A 17,314-nucleotide genomic window follows, 5' to 3' on the forward strand; every position below is an offset into this window, starting at 1 on the left:
CAGCAATGAAGCTCAGAGACCCCATGCTTAGTGAAAATATCCAAACTGAAAAAGAAAACTCTGTCCTCACCTGTAACATGAGATAGTCTGAACAAAAATGATCCCCAAGGTCCGTTTTCTTCACATATCACATATCAAATTGATTTTTAAATATCTTGACCTCATGACCAAACGATAGCAATTCATTCCGCCTAGAATTTATAAATTACATGTAATGAATAATGAGTTGCACAGCCCAGTCCCAAGGAATGTTATTAGTGGGATATACAAGGCCCCGTGAGAACCAGAAACAAGTCAACTTCCTTCACCTCTGTGCTCCTGGCATCAAGAACGTCTTTCACACTAGACAGGCTCACAGATGACTGGTGAATACTAAGGGATTAACATAAGATCACTAAACCACCGCTATGCTCCCCTTTTTGAGAAAAAGGAAGGAAAAATGGCAAACAGTGGATCTTCAGAGCTAAGTTGAAGTTAAGGATTACTTGGTTTATTCTCTTTGTTTTATAAGTAACTACAATAGGCCCAGAGAGGACATTTTATCACTGATACTGCTATGATTGGTACTGTTGCTGCTGTTATCTTTGTCTTCATGTTCTGGGGTAATTCCATTGGCTGAGAAATCTTCCTTTTTCATCTGCTTTTTCTTCAACTAGAGATTTAGGAACCACAGCCCTCTGCCCACCAGTCACCCTCCTGCACTCCCCACTCCTTAAGGGTAGAATTATTCATTAACTTATATGTGTGTGTGTGCGCGTGTGTGTGTGTGTGTGTGTATACATATATATAGTTTTATATATATACATATATACATAAAACAATATTCATCAAGAATTATTTTTTGAGTTATATATATATATATATATATGTCTATATAGATACCTAACTTTAAAGGTAGGATTATTCATTGAGTTATATATATATATATATATATATATATAAATAACTCAATGAATGTATATATATAAATTTATATATATATAAATAACTCAATGAATATATATATAACTCAAGTTATTCAATGAATATATATAACTCAAGTCATTCAATGAATATATATAACTCAATTATATATATATATATATATATATATATATATATATATATATATAAAACTCAATTAACAATTCTACCCTTAAAGGTGAGGAGCTTTATTGAACAATAAAGGGGGCAGGTCCCTGGTGAGGCCCCACCTTCAGGCCAAGGAGGGCCTGAAGGCGAAGGGCCAGTCTGCCAGTCCTGCAGACCAGAGTGAGAATTTGTGGTGCCTTTTCCAGGCCTGCCCATGGTCACTCATGGATCAATCAGCACATACTTCCCCCTCTCCAGGGCCCATAAAAGCCCCAGGATCAGCCAGAGCAGAGCAGACATCAGGACAACCAGCTGTAGAGAAGAGCAACCCACCTCAGGGCTGCCTCTCTGCTGAGAGCTAGGCAGACAATAGGACCACCTACCTGCACAGAGGATCTTCCCACCTCAGGGTCTCCTCTCTGCCAGGAGCTGAACACTTGTTGGGACACCCTGGCTGTGGAAAGGAGCTACTCTATTGCTCAATAAAGCTTCTCTTTATCTTGCTTACCCTCCACTTGTCTGTGTACCTCATTCTTCCTTGTCACAGGACAAGAACTTGGGACGCATCAAGTGGTGGGGACTTGTCGAGTGTTGGAGCTGAAAAAGCTATAACACAAACAGGCTGAAACATACCCCTTGATCACCAAATTGCAGGGAAAAAGAAGAAGAGCTATAGGCCTTTGGGGACCTCAGACCTGGGAACTGTCTGAGCCAGGTCTGTGACTTCCTCTTTGAAGTTCTGTGGTTCCTGGTGTCTCCAAGCTTCCAAGCACCACCATGTTCCCTGGTAACAGCTGTGGAAGCTGCCTGCGGTCCACCTGGTCCAGCCACAGCCTCACAGAAGGCTAGCACCTGGAGCTGCCCGCCCATTCCAGCAGCCAGCATGTCCCAGTGGCGGGACAGCAGGCTCACTCACACACCTCTTGCTTCTCCACACGGTCTCCCTTGGCAGGCATGGGAGCCAGGCTGGTAGTGTGAGCTGAGCACAGCCTGCCAGGCTGAGTGGGCAGAACAAGCCCCACAGGATCAAGTAAACTTGAGCAAAGGTGACTGGCCACATGTTTCCAGCCAGAAAAGCAACACCCCAAAGGTCCTCTAACATAAAGACCACACCTTAGACCAAAACCAAGCTTTGACGGGATCAAGTAACCTGTAAGTATGTGAGCTGTCCACCAGAAAAAAAATTAGCAAACCTTTAGAGGAAGAATCTCCAAAATTATAATCCACAATGTCTTCAAAAAAAAAAAAAAAAAAAAAAGATTATGATGAGGCACAAGGGAAAACTTGGCTGGGCGCGGTGGCTCAAGCCTGTAATCCCAGCACTTTGGGAGGCCGAGGCGGGTGGATCACGAGGTCAAGAGATCGAGACCATCCTGGTCAACATGGTGAAACCCTGTCTCTACTAAAAATACAAAAAATTAGCTGGGCATGGTGGCGCGTGCCTGTAATCCCAGCTACTCGGGAGGCTGAGGCAGGAGAATTGCCTGAACCCAGGAGGCGGAGGTTGCAGTGAGCCGAGATCGTGCCATTGCACTCCAGCCTGGGTAACAAGAGCAAAACTCCGTCTCCAAAAAAAAAAAAGGAAAAACTTAAAGATAGTTAAGAGAAAAAGTAACCAGTAGAAATACTGATCTAGAAGATATATGTTTGGTCGCTAGCATACAAGGACTTGAATAAAATTTTTAAAAATATGAAAGATATATTAGTTAGGGATTAACAGAACAAATTGTGTGTGCGTGTGTGTGTGCGCGTGTGTGTGTGCGCGCGCAGAGAGAAGAAAGAGAAAGATTTATTATAAAGAATTAAGTCATGCAACCATGGAGGCTGAGAAGTTCAGACCCAGAAGAGCTGATGGTATCAGTTCCAGTCTGAGTTTTAGTCAAAGGCATGAGAAGACCTTCAGTGTCCCAGACTGAAGACAGGCAGAGAGAGAACTCTTTCTTATTTAGCCTTTTATCCTATTCAGGCCTTTAACAAACTGGGTGAGGCCCACTCAAAATAGAAACAGCAATGTGCTTTCCTCGGTCTATGCCTTCAGATATGAATCTTACCCAGAAACACCCTCACAGATATACCCAGAAACAGTGTTTAACCAACTATCTGTGCATCATGTGGCCCAGTGAAATTAACACGTGCAATTAATCATCACACACAGAAACTGGGAAAATTTCAACACAGCTGTGAGTCTATATTTCCATATATAAATTCCACATAAGACATTTACCATAGACCACAAGATGGAACCATATCCTAGGTTCGTATAACAAGTTGACAAATTTCAAATGATTTCGATCTTATATTGCATGTTCTCTCACCACTGTGGAATTGAGTGCTCCGTAAGAGAAAGATAAATAGAAGATAAAAAAGCAACACCTTTCAAATTACTCATGAGTTAAAAAAGAAATCACAATGAAAAAATAGAAACTATTTTGAGCGGAAAGATAAAGAAAATATAAACCAAACTTGTGGTGTTTACCGAAAAGTGCTGTGGGGAATGTTAACAACTTTAAATACACATCTTAGGGAAAAGGAAAAGACTGAACATCACTGAGGTAAGCCTCCATCTCAATAAATGAGGAAAAGAACAATTAATTCAACCCAAGGATAAGAGGAGGAAATAATAAATATAATAGCAGAAATCAATAAAATATAAAAAGTCAAAGTTGCTTCTTAGGAAACGTCAGTAAAATGAATGAGTCCCTAGGTAGACTAATCAAGGGGAAAAAGGAGAAAATTCAATTTATCAGTATCAGGCATAGAAAAGGAAAAATCACACAGACCTTAGAAATATTAAAAAGGCATTATGAAAAACTTCATGCCCATACATTTTGTCAATTTTGTATCAAAAACTGGATTACATGGAGATAAAAAAAATCCTCAAAATCCCAATATAGCATCACTGGCACAGGATGAAATAGAAAATGTGAATGATTAAAAAAAAAGAAAAAAGAAAATGTGAATGATATTGAATCTGTAATCATTGTTGTTTTTAATTTTTAAAAAAACTTTTTTACAAAGGAAACTTTAAGCCAGATGGCTTTATTAGTGAATTCTCCTTCACATTTAAGAAAAACTAAAACCAGTCTTATTCAAACTCTTAAAGAGAGAGAGAGAATAAAAAGAAGAAATAACATTTCAACACATTTTATGAGGCCATCAGAATTTTTATTTCTAACCCTACAAGTGCATTATTTTAAAAAAGGAAACCACAAACTAATATATTTCATGAACATAGGAGAAAATTTTGGTAAATCGAATGCAAGTACATATGAAAAAGGATAATACATCTTGAACAAGGGTAGTTTATTTCAGGAATAAAAGGGTAGTTTAACATTTAAAAGTCAATGTGGTTGTTCGTATTAACAAAACAAATGAGAAAAACCAACTGGTAAAATTCAAATAAACCTAGAAACAGACTATTCATAAAATAATTTATCAAGGTCACTATATAAATGTAATGAGAAGTGTGTAAAACTTTTATACCAAAAACTGCAAAACATTAATAAGAAAATGTTTGAAATACTTAAGTAAATAAGATGTATCCTGTTCATTGACTGGAAACTCAATGTTGTTAAGATGTCAATTCTCCCAAAATTGATCTATAGATTCAATGTAATTAAAAGTAATCCCAGTAAAACTCCCTTGGTTTTCTGTTGTTGTGTTGGTGGGGGGGGCGGGGGGGGCGGAATTGACAAGCTGATTCTTCTTTTTTTTCCCCACTGGCTAGGCTCACTCCAAGCAGACAAGCTGATTCTAAAATGTGTATGGAAATACAAAGAGCCTAGATGCCCAAGGACATAGGGAAGTAGACCAAAGCTCACATATTTAAACCATGAATAGAAAGCCTTTTAGAAAACTACAGAAATTAAGACAGTGCAGTACTGATTCTAGAATATGGAGACAGACCAGTGCAATAGGAAGAGGAGTTCGGAAACAGACCCACAAGTCTCCCACACCTTAAAGGGGAGAGAGGGAACTCCATTGCAATTCAGTGGGAAAGGTACGTGGTGCTGGGTCACCGCACCAGGCATATAAACAAGAACCCTTGGCCCCCTACTTCATGAAAGCTGAGAAAATCAAGTTTCTGTAAGAAATATAGGATAATGTCTTCATGAGCTTAGAAGAGGCAAAATATTTCTCAAATGTGGCACCAAAACTGAAACTGCCTTTGCAAAACTACGACAATAAGAGATACCCGATGTGGCTGAGTTCATCCTGCTTCTAGCCTCACAGGCTGGCTGCCTTCATTCATTCCTGGGTATAGACCAAGCTTACTTTGGGAGAAATTTAGTTTACAGTTTAAATGATAATGGCCCTTCCCAAAACCTAAACTTCCTTTGTAAAACTAACGAAAGGCCACAAAGTTAGGAGGATGAAAGGCACCTGAATTCTCCTAGATGTAGGCCTAGTTAGATAATTACTAGTCATTATTCTGGAGATCCCAAAATTTACAACGTCCCCAATTACTCCTGCAGATAACATCACTCTTGTAGAACCTAAGATTGACCTTTTGAGATGTCTTTTAAGGCTTTGCATTTCTGACAACCAAGATGGTTTCACATGGACCTAGACATTGGACCTGGACTCCTGTAGTAAACCCCACTCAGAAACAGCCTCAGCACATGAGGATCATTTTCCACACCCCATAACTGCATCCTCAACCAATCACCATGCCCCCTTCTGGACCCCTTTGGCCAACAAACTCTCCTTGGAAAACCCTAGTCTACAAATTTCTGGGGAGATTGATTTGAGTAACAACTGTCTTCCATGTGGCATGGCCAGCCAAGTGTTAATTAAACCCTTTCTTCACTGCAATGTCATGGTCTCAGCAGATGAACGTTGTTTGTGCAGCAGGCGGGAAGAACCTATCAGGCAATAACAAAATTACTATTAAGAAAGTAAAACAGGCCAAGCATGGTGGCTCATATCTATAATCCCAGCACTTTGGGAGGCTGAGGCAGGAGGATCATTTGAGCTTAGGAGTTTGAGACCAGCCTGGGCAACATAGGGAGACCCCACCTCTACAAAAAAAAAAAAAACCCAAAATTTAGCTGAGTGTGGTGGCCTGCATGTAGTCCCAGTGTCACGGGATTTGGGGGGTATTGCTTTGCCATCCAGAACCTCTGTGGCCACTGGCACCTTTGCCCAAGTATCACGTGGACTTACTGGGGTCATTCCACCCACTCGGCCTGGCAGGCTGCATTCAGCTAGAACTACCTGCCTGGATTGCATGCCTGCCAAGGGCAAGCCAAGCACAGAGCAGCAAGGGGTGTGTGAGCGAGCATTCAGTCCAGCCACTGTGCACAGCCAGGCATGCCAGCTGCAGTGGGGTGGGCAGTTCCAGGCACTGGCACAGGTGCCAGCTCCCTGAGAGTCTGTGGCTGGACCAGGTGTACCACAATCAGCTTTCATGGCTGGCACTAGGGAACATAGTGGCACCTGAAAGAATAATTAAATAAGCAATGTAAGATATTAAATAATACCACAAATACAAAAATCACAACTCAGAAATCAGATGAACAAACAGTGAAATAAGAATTAACCGGCCAATCCCCATGGCTCATGCCTGTAACCTCAGCACTTTGGGAGGCCGAGGTGGGCGAATCACTTGAGGTCAGGAGTTTGAGACCAGCCTGGCCAACATGGATAAACCCTGTCTCTATCAAAAATACAAAAATTAACCAGGCATGGTGGCACATGCCTGTAATCCCAGCTACTCAGGAGGCTGAGGCATGAGAATCGCTTGAACACAGGAGGCAGAGGTTGCAGTGAGCCAAGATTGCACCACTGCACTCCGGCCTGGGTGACAGAGCAATATCTCCATTTAGAAAAAAAAAAGAAGAACTCACACAATTAACAACTTCAGAAAAAGACAAATCTTAGAAACAAAAATTGCATTAGTAGGTAGCCAAGGGAGAATAGGAAAACAAAACAGTACAGTAATAGACGTAACAGAAATTATAAAAGCCAAGAAAACGAAAGCAGAGAGAACAGGATGCAAGCACAATCTAACACAAATGTCATTAGGGAACCTGAAGAATAAACAAACAATAATAGACTAGGACTAATAGTAAAACTATGATCAAGAAAACTTTCTGGGAAAAAAATATAAGTTCTGAATCTACATATGGCAAAGATAAAGCACACATGAAAAATAGACGGCAAGGTATATCTTAACAAATTATTGGGATTTATAGAGCACTAAAAGCCTAGACTTCACCACTACACAATATATCCATGTAACACAACTGCACATATACTCCCTAAATCTATAAAAAATAAAATAAAATAAAAAATCATTAATGATTACCCAGTGGATACCTTCCAGAAGATATGGAATCAGTCGGAGCCAAGGTGGTCGCTTTCAGCCCAGCCACCCCACAGCTGCCGATCCCCGCATAGCCTCCTATGGAAGCCCAGGCCCGTTTCACAGCTTTCTTCCTCTGTCTCATAATCATGTCCACCAATGAGAATGCTAATACACCAGATGCTCGTCCTAACAGATTCAAGAACAGGGGAAAAGACAGTACAGAAATGAGGTGTCACAGAACAGAAGTCAATGTGGAGCTGAGGAAAGCTAAGAAGGTTGACCAGATGCTGAACAGGAGAAACATAAGCTCATTTCCTGATGGTGCTACTTCTCTGCTGCAGGAAAACCACAACAACCAGGGCACTGTAAATTGGTCTGTTGATGGCATTACCATAGGCATAAATAGCAGCAACGTGGAAAATCAGCTCCAAGCCTCTCAAGCTGACGGGAAACTACTTTCTAGAAAAAAACAGCCCCCCATAGACAACAAAATCTGGGCTGGTTTGATTCCAGAATTTGTGCCCTTCTTGGGCAGAACTGATTGTAGTCCCATTCTGTTTGAATGTGCTTGGGCACTCCCTAACATTGCTTCTGGGACATCAGAACAAACCAAGGCTGTGGTAGAAGGAGTTGCCATCCCAGCATTCATTTCTCTGCTGGCATCTCCCCATGCTCACATCAGAGAACAAGCTGTATGGGCTCTAGGAAACATTGCAGGTGATGGCTCAGTGTTCCGAGACTTGGTTATTAAGTACGGTGCAGCTGATCCAGTGTTGGCTCTTCTTGCAGTTCCTGATATGTCATCTTTAGCATGTGGTTACTTACATAATCTTACCTGGACACTTTCAAATCTTTGCCGCAACAAGAATCCTGCACCCCGTTAGATGCTGTTGAGCAGATTCTTCCTACCTTAGCTGGGCTCCTGCATCATGATGATCCAGAAGTATTAGCAGATACCTGCTGGGCTATTTCCTACCTTACTGCCGGTCCAAATGAACGAATTGACTTGGTTGTGAAAAACAGGAGTTGTGTCCCAACTTGTGAAGCTTCTAGGAGCTTTGGAATTGCCAGTTGTGACTCCTGCACTAAGAGCTGTAGGGAATATTGTCACAGATGAACAGACTCAGGTCGTGATCGATGCAGGAGCCCTCGCTGTCTTTCCCAGCCTGCTCACCAACCCCAAAACTAACATTCAGAAGGAAGCTACGTGACAATGTCAAACATCACAGCTGGCCGTCAGGACCAGATACAGCAAGTTGTGAATCATGGATTAGTCCCATTCCTTATCAGTGCTTAAATCTAAGGCAGATTTTAAGACACAGAAGGAAGCTATATGGGCTGTGACCAACTAGACCAGTGGTGGAACAGTTGAACAGAATATGTACCTCGTTCATTGTGACTTAACAGAACCGTTGATGAACCTCTTAACTGCAAAAGATTATTCTGGTTATCCTGGATGCCATTTCAAATATCTTTCAGGCTGCTGAGAAACAAGGTGAAACTGAGTAACTTAGTATAATGATTGAAGAATGTGGAGGCTTAGACAAAACTGAAGCTGTTTATTTTCATAAAACCATGAAAATGAGTCTGTGTATAAGGCTTCATTAAACTTAACTGAGAAGTATTTCTCTGTAGAGAAACAGGAAGATCAAAATGTTGTCCCAGAAGCCACGTCTGAAGGCTGCACCGTCCGAGTTCAGGGTGGGACTCCTGGGACCTTTAACTTTTCCATCATGTAGCTGAGGCATACATTTGTTGTGTACTATGTTTGGTATTTTTTCTTTTTGTTTCTCTACAAAGAACTCTTCTAAATGTGGTTATTGTAGCACTTTTTACACTGAAACTCAACTTGAACAGTTCCAACTGTACATACGGTATAAAACTTGTCCTCTGGCTAGATTTCTTATTTCTATGTGGAATTTTATATCTTACAGCATCCTGGAAATAAACATTAAAGTCCACCCTTTACTTCAGCATGGAAAAAAAAGAAATAGAATCAGTCTTCCCCCTTGTGGATAACTAGAAAAGTACCTTATTTTCCCCACTAAAATTAACATGTTAAAGTTTTGTGGGAAGCACCAACTATGTGCTTTTTCCTTCTCATCTAAAAGTAATAGGAAGTCATTTCATGTAAAATTTGTGAGCTGAGCACGGTGGCTTATGCCTGTAATCCCAGCTCTTTGGGAGGCAGAGGGGGGCAGATCACTTGAGCCCAGGAGTTAGAGACCAGCCTGGGTGACACGGTGAAAGCCCTTCTCTACTATAAATACAAAAAATTAGCTGGGCGTGGTGGCACATGCCTGTAGTCCCAGCTGCGCAAGAGGCTGAGATGGTGGTTGCACTTGAGTCTGGGAGGTCTAGGCTGCAGGGATCCCTGATCACACCGCTGAACTACAGCCTGGGCTGCGAAGTGAGACCCTGTCTCACAAAATGTATAATAATAGTAATAGCAATAACAATATATCTAATAAAATAAAATTTGTGTTAAAGTAACTACACATATCTTTGTAATCGCTAGCTGGCTTTATGACTAGTATTATTTATTATTTATTTATTTATTTATTTATTTTTGAGACCATATCTCCCCCTTGTCTCCCAGGCTGGAGTGCAATAGTGAGATCTCAGCTCACCGCAGCCTCCATCTCCTGGGTTCAAGTGATTCTCCTGCCTCAGCCTCCTTAGTAGCTGGGATTACAGGTGCCTTCCACCATACCTGGATAATTTTTGTATTTTTAGTAGAAACAGGGTTTCATCATGTTGGCCAGGCTGGTCTCAAACTCCTGACCTCAGGTGATCTGCAGGCCTCGGCCTCCCAATCCTCCAAGTGCTGGGATTACAGGCGTCAGCCAATACACTAGGCTATTTCTGGTATTTTAAAACAGCACAGGTTTTTAAAAAGTAAGAGGGGGTCAAAGAGAATGAAATGGAAGAACGCTTACAAGAAAACATGGAGGAATGTTTACGAGTAAACAAGGAAAGTGTGAAGTGAGGCTTCTGTAACCAAGCAAGATTCTTTCGCGTATTCAGGCTGCGGAGAAGCAATTCTGAACACACTGAAACTCAGGGGAGGCTGACCCAGGAGCTCTCTGAGAAACCTGACACCCGGGAAAACTGCTGAAACCCGATTAGTAGTGAGTGTTTCATATATGCAGCTGAATGAAGATCTAACACTAAAACAAAGGTGAGATATGAGTCAAAGGATGACATGGAAACATGTTCTCTGACAAAGTTAGAAAAAGCACAACCTAAAAAGAGAAAGAGGGAAAAGCATAATTAACTCACTCATTTACTTACAAGAGTTGGGAAACAAATGACATCATTTCAAGCTAAAAAAAAAAAGTAGCAAAAGCTTAAATATATTTAGGTGCAGAGAGTGAAAGCAAAGAAAGAGAATATGCATTATTACAATAATTAAAATTGAATGACAGAGAGAGAGGGAGGAGAGGAAAAAAGAATTTGCAAAACAAATTATATTCTTGCTTACAGTAGAGATCCAGCCAGTCTCACCTAAAGGAAAGAAGGAAGGATGGGTATTATAAAAAGATGAGTACTAATACAAAAGTTCAAACATTTCCAATTATCAAGAGCAAAAAAAAAAACAGCAGAAAAGCTAAGAAAACAGAACAGAAAGTAAACGTTTTTTATAACTCTTTTTGAAAAAAATGAAGCATTTTTTTAAAGCCAGAACTGAGTATCAACATGTTGTGAGTGCTTATAATTTTATGTTGCCTTGGCATTGTTAAAAACGTGTGCTTTGAACGAATAGACCCCCTCCAAACAGGCTTTGTGTGAGCAACATGGCTGTTTATTCACCTGGGTGCAGGTGAGGGTGAGCTAAGGCCAAAAAGGGCATTAGCAAACGGCAGTGGGATGAGTTGGTTTTATAGGTTTGGGGTGGGCAGCGGAAAGTTACAGAGTAAGATCAGTTACAGTGGTGGGGGAAGGGGCAAGGAGTACACATTACCGTGAGTTCAGTTACAATGGCGGGTGGGGGTGAGGCAGAAGAGCAGTTAAGATGGCAGGATGGGTGGATGGCAGGGTTGGGTGAGGGGCTTGTCCGGGGAAGCTCCGCTGGGCGATCAGGGACAATGGCGAACGCGGGGGTCGGGGGTGGGGGTGAGGGGTGGGGGATGGGGGGAGACGATCAGCCAAGGCAAGCAGGACTCCAGACTTGACTTTTAGGCTCCAGGCTTGCCTATGGAGACCTGACAGGCATCCATCTTAAAACATGTTTTAACTTTCTCATGCTAGAAGCAAGGCTCAGTCGGCCTTGGCACCGTTTCTAATACTATTCCCTACTGGAATGGCTCCAGTCGGTGGCCAGAGATAAAACACAGGGGCATCTTTCTGCCTAGTCGGATGGGCTTCTACCTTCCTGCTGCTTCCTTTCAAGGGACCATTTAGACATTTGCCTGCAAACTTTAAGTGACAGCCTCTCAGTCAGGGGGACCTCCTGGAACCAGTGCCTAATTGCTTTAAATTCACCAATTAAACCCATTTGGAGAAAAGTCTGAACCCAATAAAGGTATTAGCCCAAGAGTCCCTTCTCTCTCTCTCTCTCTCTCTCTCTCTCTCTCTCCATATATATATATATATATATATATATATATATATATATATATATATATCTGCCTGTGCTCCGTGTGTGTGTGTGTGTGTGTGTGTGTGCGCGCACCCTCCAGGATCTGTAAGTACCGAAAACGCTTAAACTTTCACACTGCGGTTGTGTCACTGAAGCAGTGCCTGAAATCTAATCCCTGAGGGTGAAGCCGCCCCAGAGGGCCCCAAGCAGGTGGATCTCATGCTGATGCTCTCTTATCTGGCCTCTCAGCTGCTGAGGACCGTGGTTGCCGGGCTAAATTGATAAAGTTTCATTCCGAAGAATTGGCCTAGCCAGCCAGACTGCGGTCACGGCTTGGGCACAATCCCGGCGTCTGTCCCCAGCAGAGGGCTTGCTACCTTGCCGTATCAGCTGGCCCAGTAGGTCTGGTCTGCGCGCTGGCTTGCTGGCGCTGGATCTCGCTGCTCGCCGCTGCGCGCTACGGGGTCCTGCTGTCGTCGGTGTCTGTGTCGCCTCCGGGACTCTCCGGAATTGCGGCGGCTGTATCCGACTCTTTGCCTGCAGCGCGGAGGGCAGGTCCCGGTGGTAGGAGGATGTGTTTCCCTTTGCAGAATCAGACCCCCTCCTGGGACCGTGGGGACTCTCGGTCGCCGGCCTCCGGTGGAGGATGCCTTGTCTCTTGAGCCGGGTGCGCCCTTGCGTGGCCTGGGGCCTCGGTGCGGGGCGGACCTGTCCGTGGCGAAGGGCACCGCGGCGCGCTGCTTTTGGACAACCCATCAGCAGGCTTCCGGGAGGCAGCGATTTCTCCTTAGCCACAGTCGGAAAGGGTGATGCGACACTAGGCTTCACTGTGTTGATAAAATGGAGCCAGCGCGAAAGGATTAGATGGCCTAACCCTAACCTCAATGGGGGTAACTTCACCTGCGTCCCACGGGCCCCGGGAGAGTGTGTGCCTCCCTTGTCGGTTCCTGCTGCTGTCGCTCCTCGCTACCCGCTTCCCACCACCTCCAGAGCTCCAGTGGGTCACCCTGGAAAAGGAAGCCGCTGCCTGCAAGGCCAGCAGATACAGAGGTCACCCCCACACCGCCCCAATTTTTTCGTGTGACAATCTGTAAGGACAGAACACCAGAAGGCTACTCATACCACCAGGAGATTGTCAGGTAAACATCCAGAGAGAGGAAGGAAGAAAAATGTTTATTTTAGCCACCTAGAAATACAAGCTGTTCTGAAGATCATACTTAAAAGGAAAAAAGGAAAAAAAAAAAAAAGGAAATAGGGGACCAAATGCTGCCTACAGTCTCTTGATCATTGAGCACGGCCATCAGTTGCCCCAGGATTTCTGGCCTCATGTTATACAGCATTAATTCAACAGATGACTGGCCCCCATTTCCTGGGCTCTCCCAAAATAGAGGCTCTCCCAGACCCTGAACTCATGACCCTCTATACCCACCTGCCCATTATGCTTTGGGCCACAGAAACACCCCACAAGCTCAACACAGCTATTGAGGCTCCCCTAAGACAGATGGGAACAAATCTGAGTCCTCTGGTGTATTCTACCCACAGAAAGGCATGGCTTCCCCTGTTCTAAGCTCCTTGCCAGATGCCAGCATGCTGGAGGATAACACCCCTTCCCCAAACCCCTGGACTACTTAGGAACCCCTGTGGGTTAACTGAGTGATCAGTAAAGGGAGTTCAGAGACTATGTGAACTGCACTGCCGGCCCTTGTGTGTGGTGAAGCCGGGATGTGCTGCTTTCCATTCCTTAGCCAGGATGCCCTAATAAAGGATGAGCCCAAACACAACACACTAGGCCGAAACTCCAGGAGGTCATCTTAGCACTGGATACCCTGATCAACGACTAGTCCTGTCTTCATGTTTATTATAAACCATTAGGCCATTACCAAAAACTGTCCCCTTCAACGTTAAAAAAAAAAAAAAAAAAGTCTCTGGGAATCTCTTTTAATATCTTAAGATTAACTATTATCTAATATCTTAAAATTAACTATATTAACTGGGGGTACCAGGCGTTCCATTTTATTAAGCCAATTTGTAAGTGCCAAAGACTTACTTAAATTTTAATGTATTATTTATTGCGTCACAGCGTCTATGCCTAACATAGAATACCATACTTCGCATACACACAAAGTATAAATTAGAATCACACTTCTCCACTTAAGAGGAAGGCCACGATGTAAGGCCTTGCTAGGCCCTGCCTTCTTCCCTTCAGTCACGGTTGTTAACTAACAGTAACCAAGGCACTGGGTTCACTTCTTGTAACGTAGCACGCTGGGCTCTCGAGAATCATTCAATAGAACTTTCACGTCCATGACGGGACCCAAATAACTGGTCTCAATAAGAGACATCAGGATGGCCTTAAACAACTCCTTTTCAAACTTCGATACCACAAATAAACTAAAGTCCTCTAGTTTGCCCCAGGCCCTAACCTATTTTTTTTTTAACAAATTTTTTATCTTGTCCCCATCCCTTAAGGGCTGTAGGTCAGAACAAGGACATAGACTCTCTTGGGACTCATGAACCATACATTGTCCCAAGGCCTGGCAGCTGCTCATCTTGTATGAAACCCATGTGAACCTAAACTTCACAAACGAAACCCTGTCAGGTACAGCGATTCATCACTCCTTTGATTGCTGGTCTAATTTCTCCCAGTCTGGGTGTTTTCACTGGTTTATAACCAGACACCCAAACTCTCCAGTGGACCATTGTTTCAACCAGTTATGACAAATTCTGAGGCCCACACCAACTCAGGTGACTACCCATTAGAAAGAACACCCCAGTCACACCTCCTGGAGGACACTTCCCCAATTCAAGACCTCAGCATTGGAGACGACTTTGCTCCCTGTACCAGAGACGGCTTCACTCCAGGCACTCAAATCTCCACCCAGTGACACTCACAGACGGCCTCTCCAACAGCAGAAAACGCTCACAGGACACTTACTATTTTTCTTCCTGAACTCATTGTCCGCCAGATCTGGATATTCTTCTTACTCTCTGCTACCTCCAGACTCCCATACAGGTTACTAAGATGAACGAAGATTATTGTCTTTCCCAGGAGGAACCAGCCCCATGTCAGTCAACCCTGTGGCTCCCTGAGAAGACGACCACCCACTCCCTGAAATCTTTCCTACTAAGCCCCTCCAGTTTTCACCACAATCTCTTGCCCTGCATCTCCAAACATAACCGCTATGATCCCTCTCTCCCCTTACTCTTGAGAAATCTCCAGCACTCAACCACAACTACCTTACTTTGAAATCAGATGCCGAGGCATCGAGAGGTGAATTGCAGTGAATTTCATTCAAAATGAAACATAAAATCATATATGAACTTAACTGACCAATTAAATATCATGATTTTCAAATTAAATATCATGATCACATAGCAAAACTCAAACCCGTGCTATAAAACAAGAGACATATTTCAAATATAATAACTCAGAGGACTAGATTGCAGCTCTGGACAGAGCAGCATGTGGAGGCTTGCACTATGAATTTTAGCTCCAGATCAACTGCAAGAAAAAACCAGCAATCCCGAGAGGGCCCACAGGCCCTCTGAAGGAAGTGGATTGCTCCTACAGGACCCCGGAGACACCCCAAATACTGTGAGTGCCCCAACTGTGTAAGTGGGTAAGGGAGACCCTCCTCTCCAAAACACACACCCTCACTGGAGAAGCTGAAGTTCTGTTTATGGGAGAAGTTTCTGACTACCTGGACCTGAGTGAGGTTAGACAGCCGAGCAGAGTTCAGGGGTAGAGGAAGCAGCAGAAAGGCACTGGGAGCTCTCTGGGTCTCCAACTAGCTCATTCCTGCCTGGAACCACAGGAATCCATCAGGAGGGTGGCCAGAGGAGCAGGGGTGAAACTCCACAGGGAGAAGAAATTCTCTAGCCGAACTTTCGAACAATTTGAATGGGGTGAGAAGCCTCCTGGCCAGAACTTGAGCAGGTGGGTGGGGGGGGGGCACAAACTGGGTATGCAGACTTCACAGGCCAGGGAAGAACTAAAGCCCCTTTCTCTCAAAGCGGGGAGGCAGATAGCCTCAGAGTCTCCCCCTCCATCTGGAAATGGACTCCGGGTGTTGCAGGGCGGAAAGAGTGCCTGGTGGGGGTGAGACCAGCCCTTCAGGTTTCGTGGGAGCTGGGTGAGGCCTGTGATTGCCAGCTTTCCCCCACTTCCCTGACAACCTGCATGACTCAGCAGAGGCAGTCATAAGCGTCCTAGGTACACAACTCCAGTGACCTGGGAATTTCACCCCATTCCCCACAGAATCCACAGCAAGATTGGCCCAAGGAGAGTCTGAGCTCAGACACACCTAGACCTGCCCACACCTGATGGTCCTTCCCTACCCACCCAGCAGCAGAAGACAAAGGGCATATAATCTAGGGCCCCAACCACAGCTGGTCCCTCTCCACACTACTACAGCTGATGCTTTCTGGAAAGTGCCACCTCCTGGCAGGGGGCCAACCAGCACAAAAACAGAGCTACTCAGGAGGCTGAGGCAGGAGAATCAATTGAACCCGGGAGGCAGATGTTGCAGTGAGATGAGATCATGCCACTGCATTCCAGCATGGGCAACAAGAGCAAAACTCCATCTCAAAAAAAAAAAGAAAAGAAAAGAAAAAGAAATGAATAACATAATTAAAAAGGTAGACCCTAAGAACAAATGAAAAGTTCACAGAAAAAAAATAAAAATGCAAACTTAATTGCAGAAAAAGTTTCTCAAGTTCATTCTTAAAAAGGGAAATGCAAATAATTAACTAATTAAATAATGCTATAGTGAGACTACACTCTTCTGATGAAGCTATGGAAAACAGTCACACTCACACATGGCCGGTGAGAATGCAAACTGTTAAAATCCCCAGTGAGAAACACTGGATAATACCTGGCTACCAAGGTTATCCCTTTGATAACGAATTCTCACTCGTATAGATGCACTTACACAAAAACAAACAACAACAAAACAAAACAACCCACATGCACAAGCTATCCTACTGGCTTTATTTATAAAAGCGAAAGATTGAAAACAACACAAACATCCATCAGGACAGGGGTAGTGGCCTACACTGTGGCCGACCCACACTTTCGAGTACGATGCCCCTTCCATAGGCTTGATGAGGACCACTGTCTCAAGGAGTGACCCCAGACTTGTATTTTTAAATAAATTATTTTAAAGCCAAATTTCTACCTCTTACGAAGAAAAGCAATGGAAAAAAGGAGTATTTGTGTGCTTGTGCTTTATGTGAGACAGGAAGGAGGGAGAAGGGAAGAAAGGGGGGAAGGAAAGAAGGGAGGGAATGAGAGGGGAGGGGAGAGTAATGAGGTGGAGAGAGAAGAACATATAGATACAATACATTTGCGA

At 43.7% G+C, this 17,314-nt stretch overlaps 1 pseudogene; it reads left to right on the plus strand.

Moving 5' to 3' along the window:
- The first annotated feature begins 7,527 nt into the window (after positions 1 to 7,527).
- LOC100412857 (importin subunit alpha-1 pseudogene) lies at positions 7,528 to 8,967 on the plus strand (annotated as a pseudogene).
- Positions 8,968 to 17,314: the final 8,347 nt, after the last annotated feature.

The sequence above is a fragment of the Callithrix jacchus genome, chromosome 11 (assembly GCF_049354715.1).
Source record: "Callithrix jacchus isolate 240 chromosome 11, calJac240_pri, whole genome shotgun sequence".
Classification (NCBI taxonomy): Eukaryota; Metazoa; Chordata; class Mammalia; order Primates; family Cebidae; genus Callithrix; species Callithrix jacchus.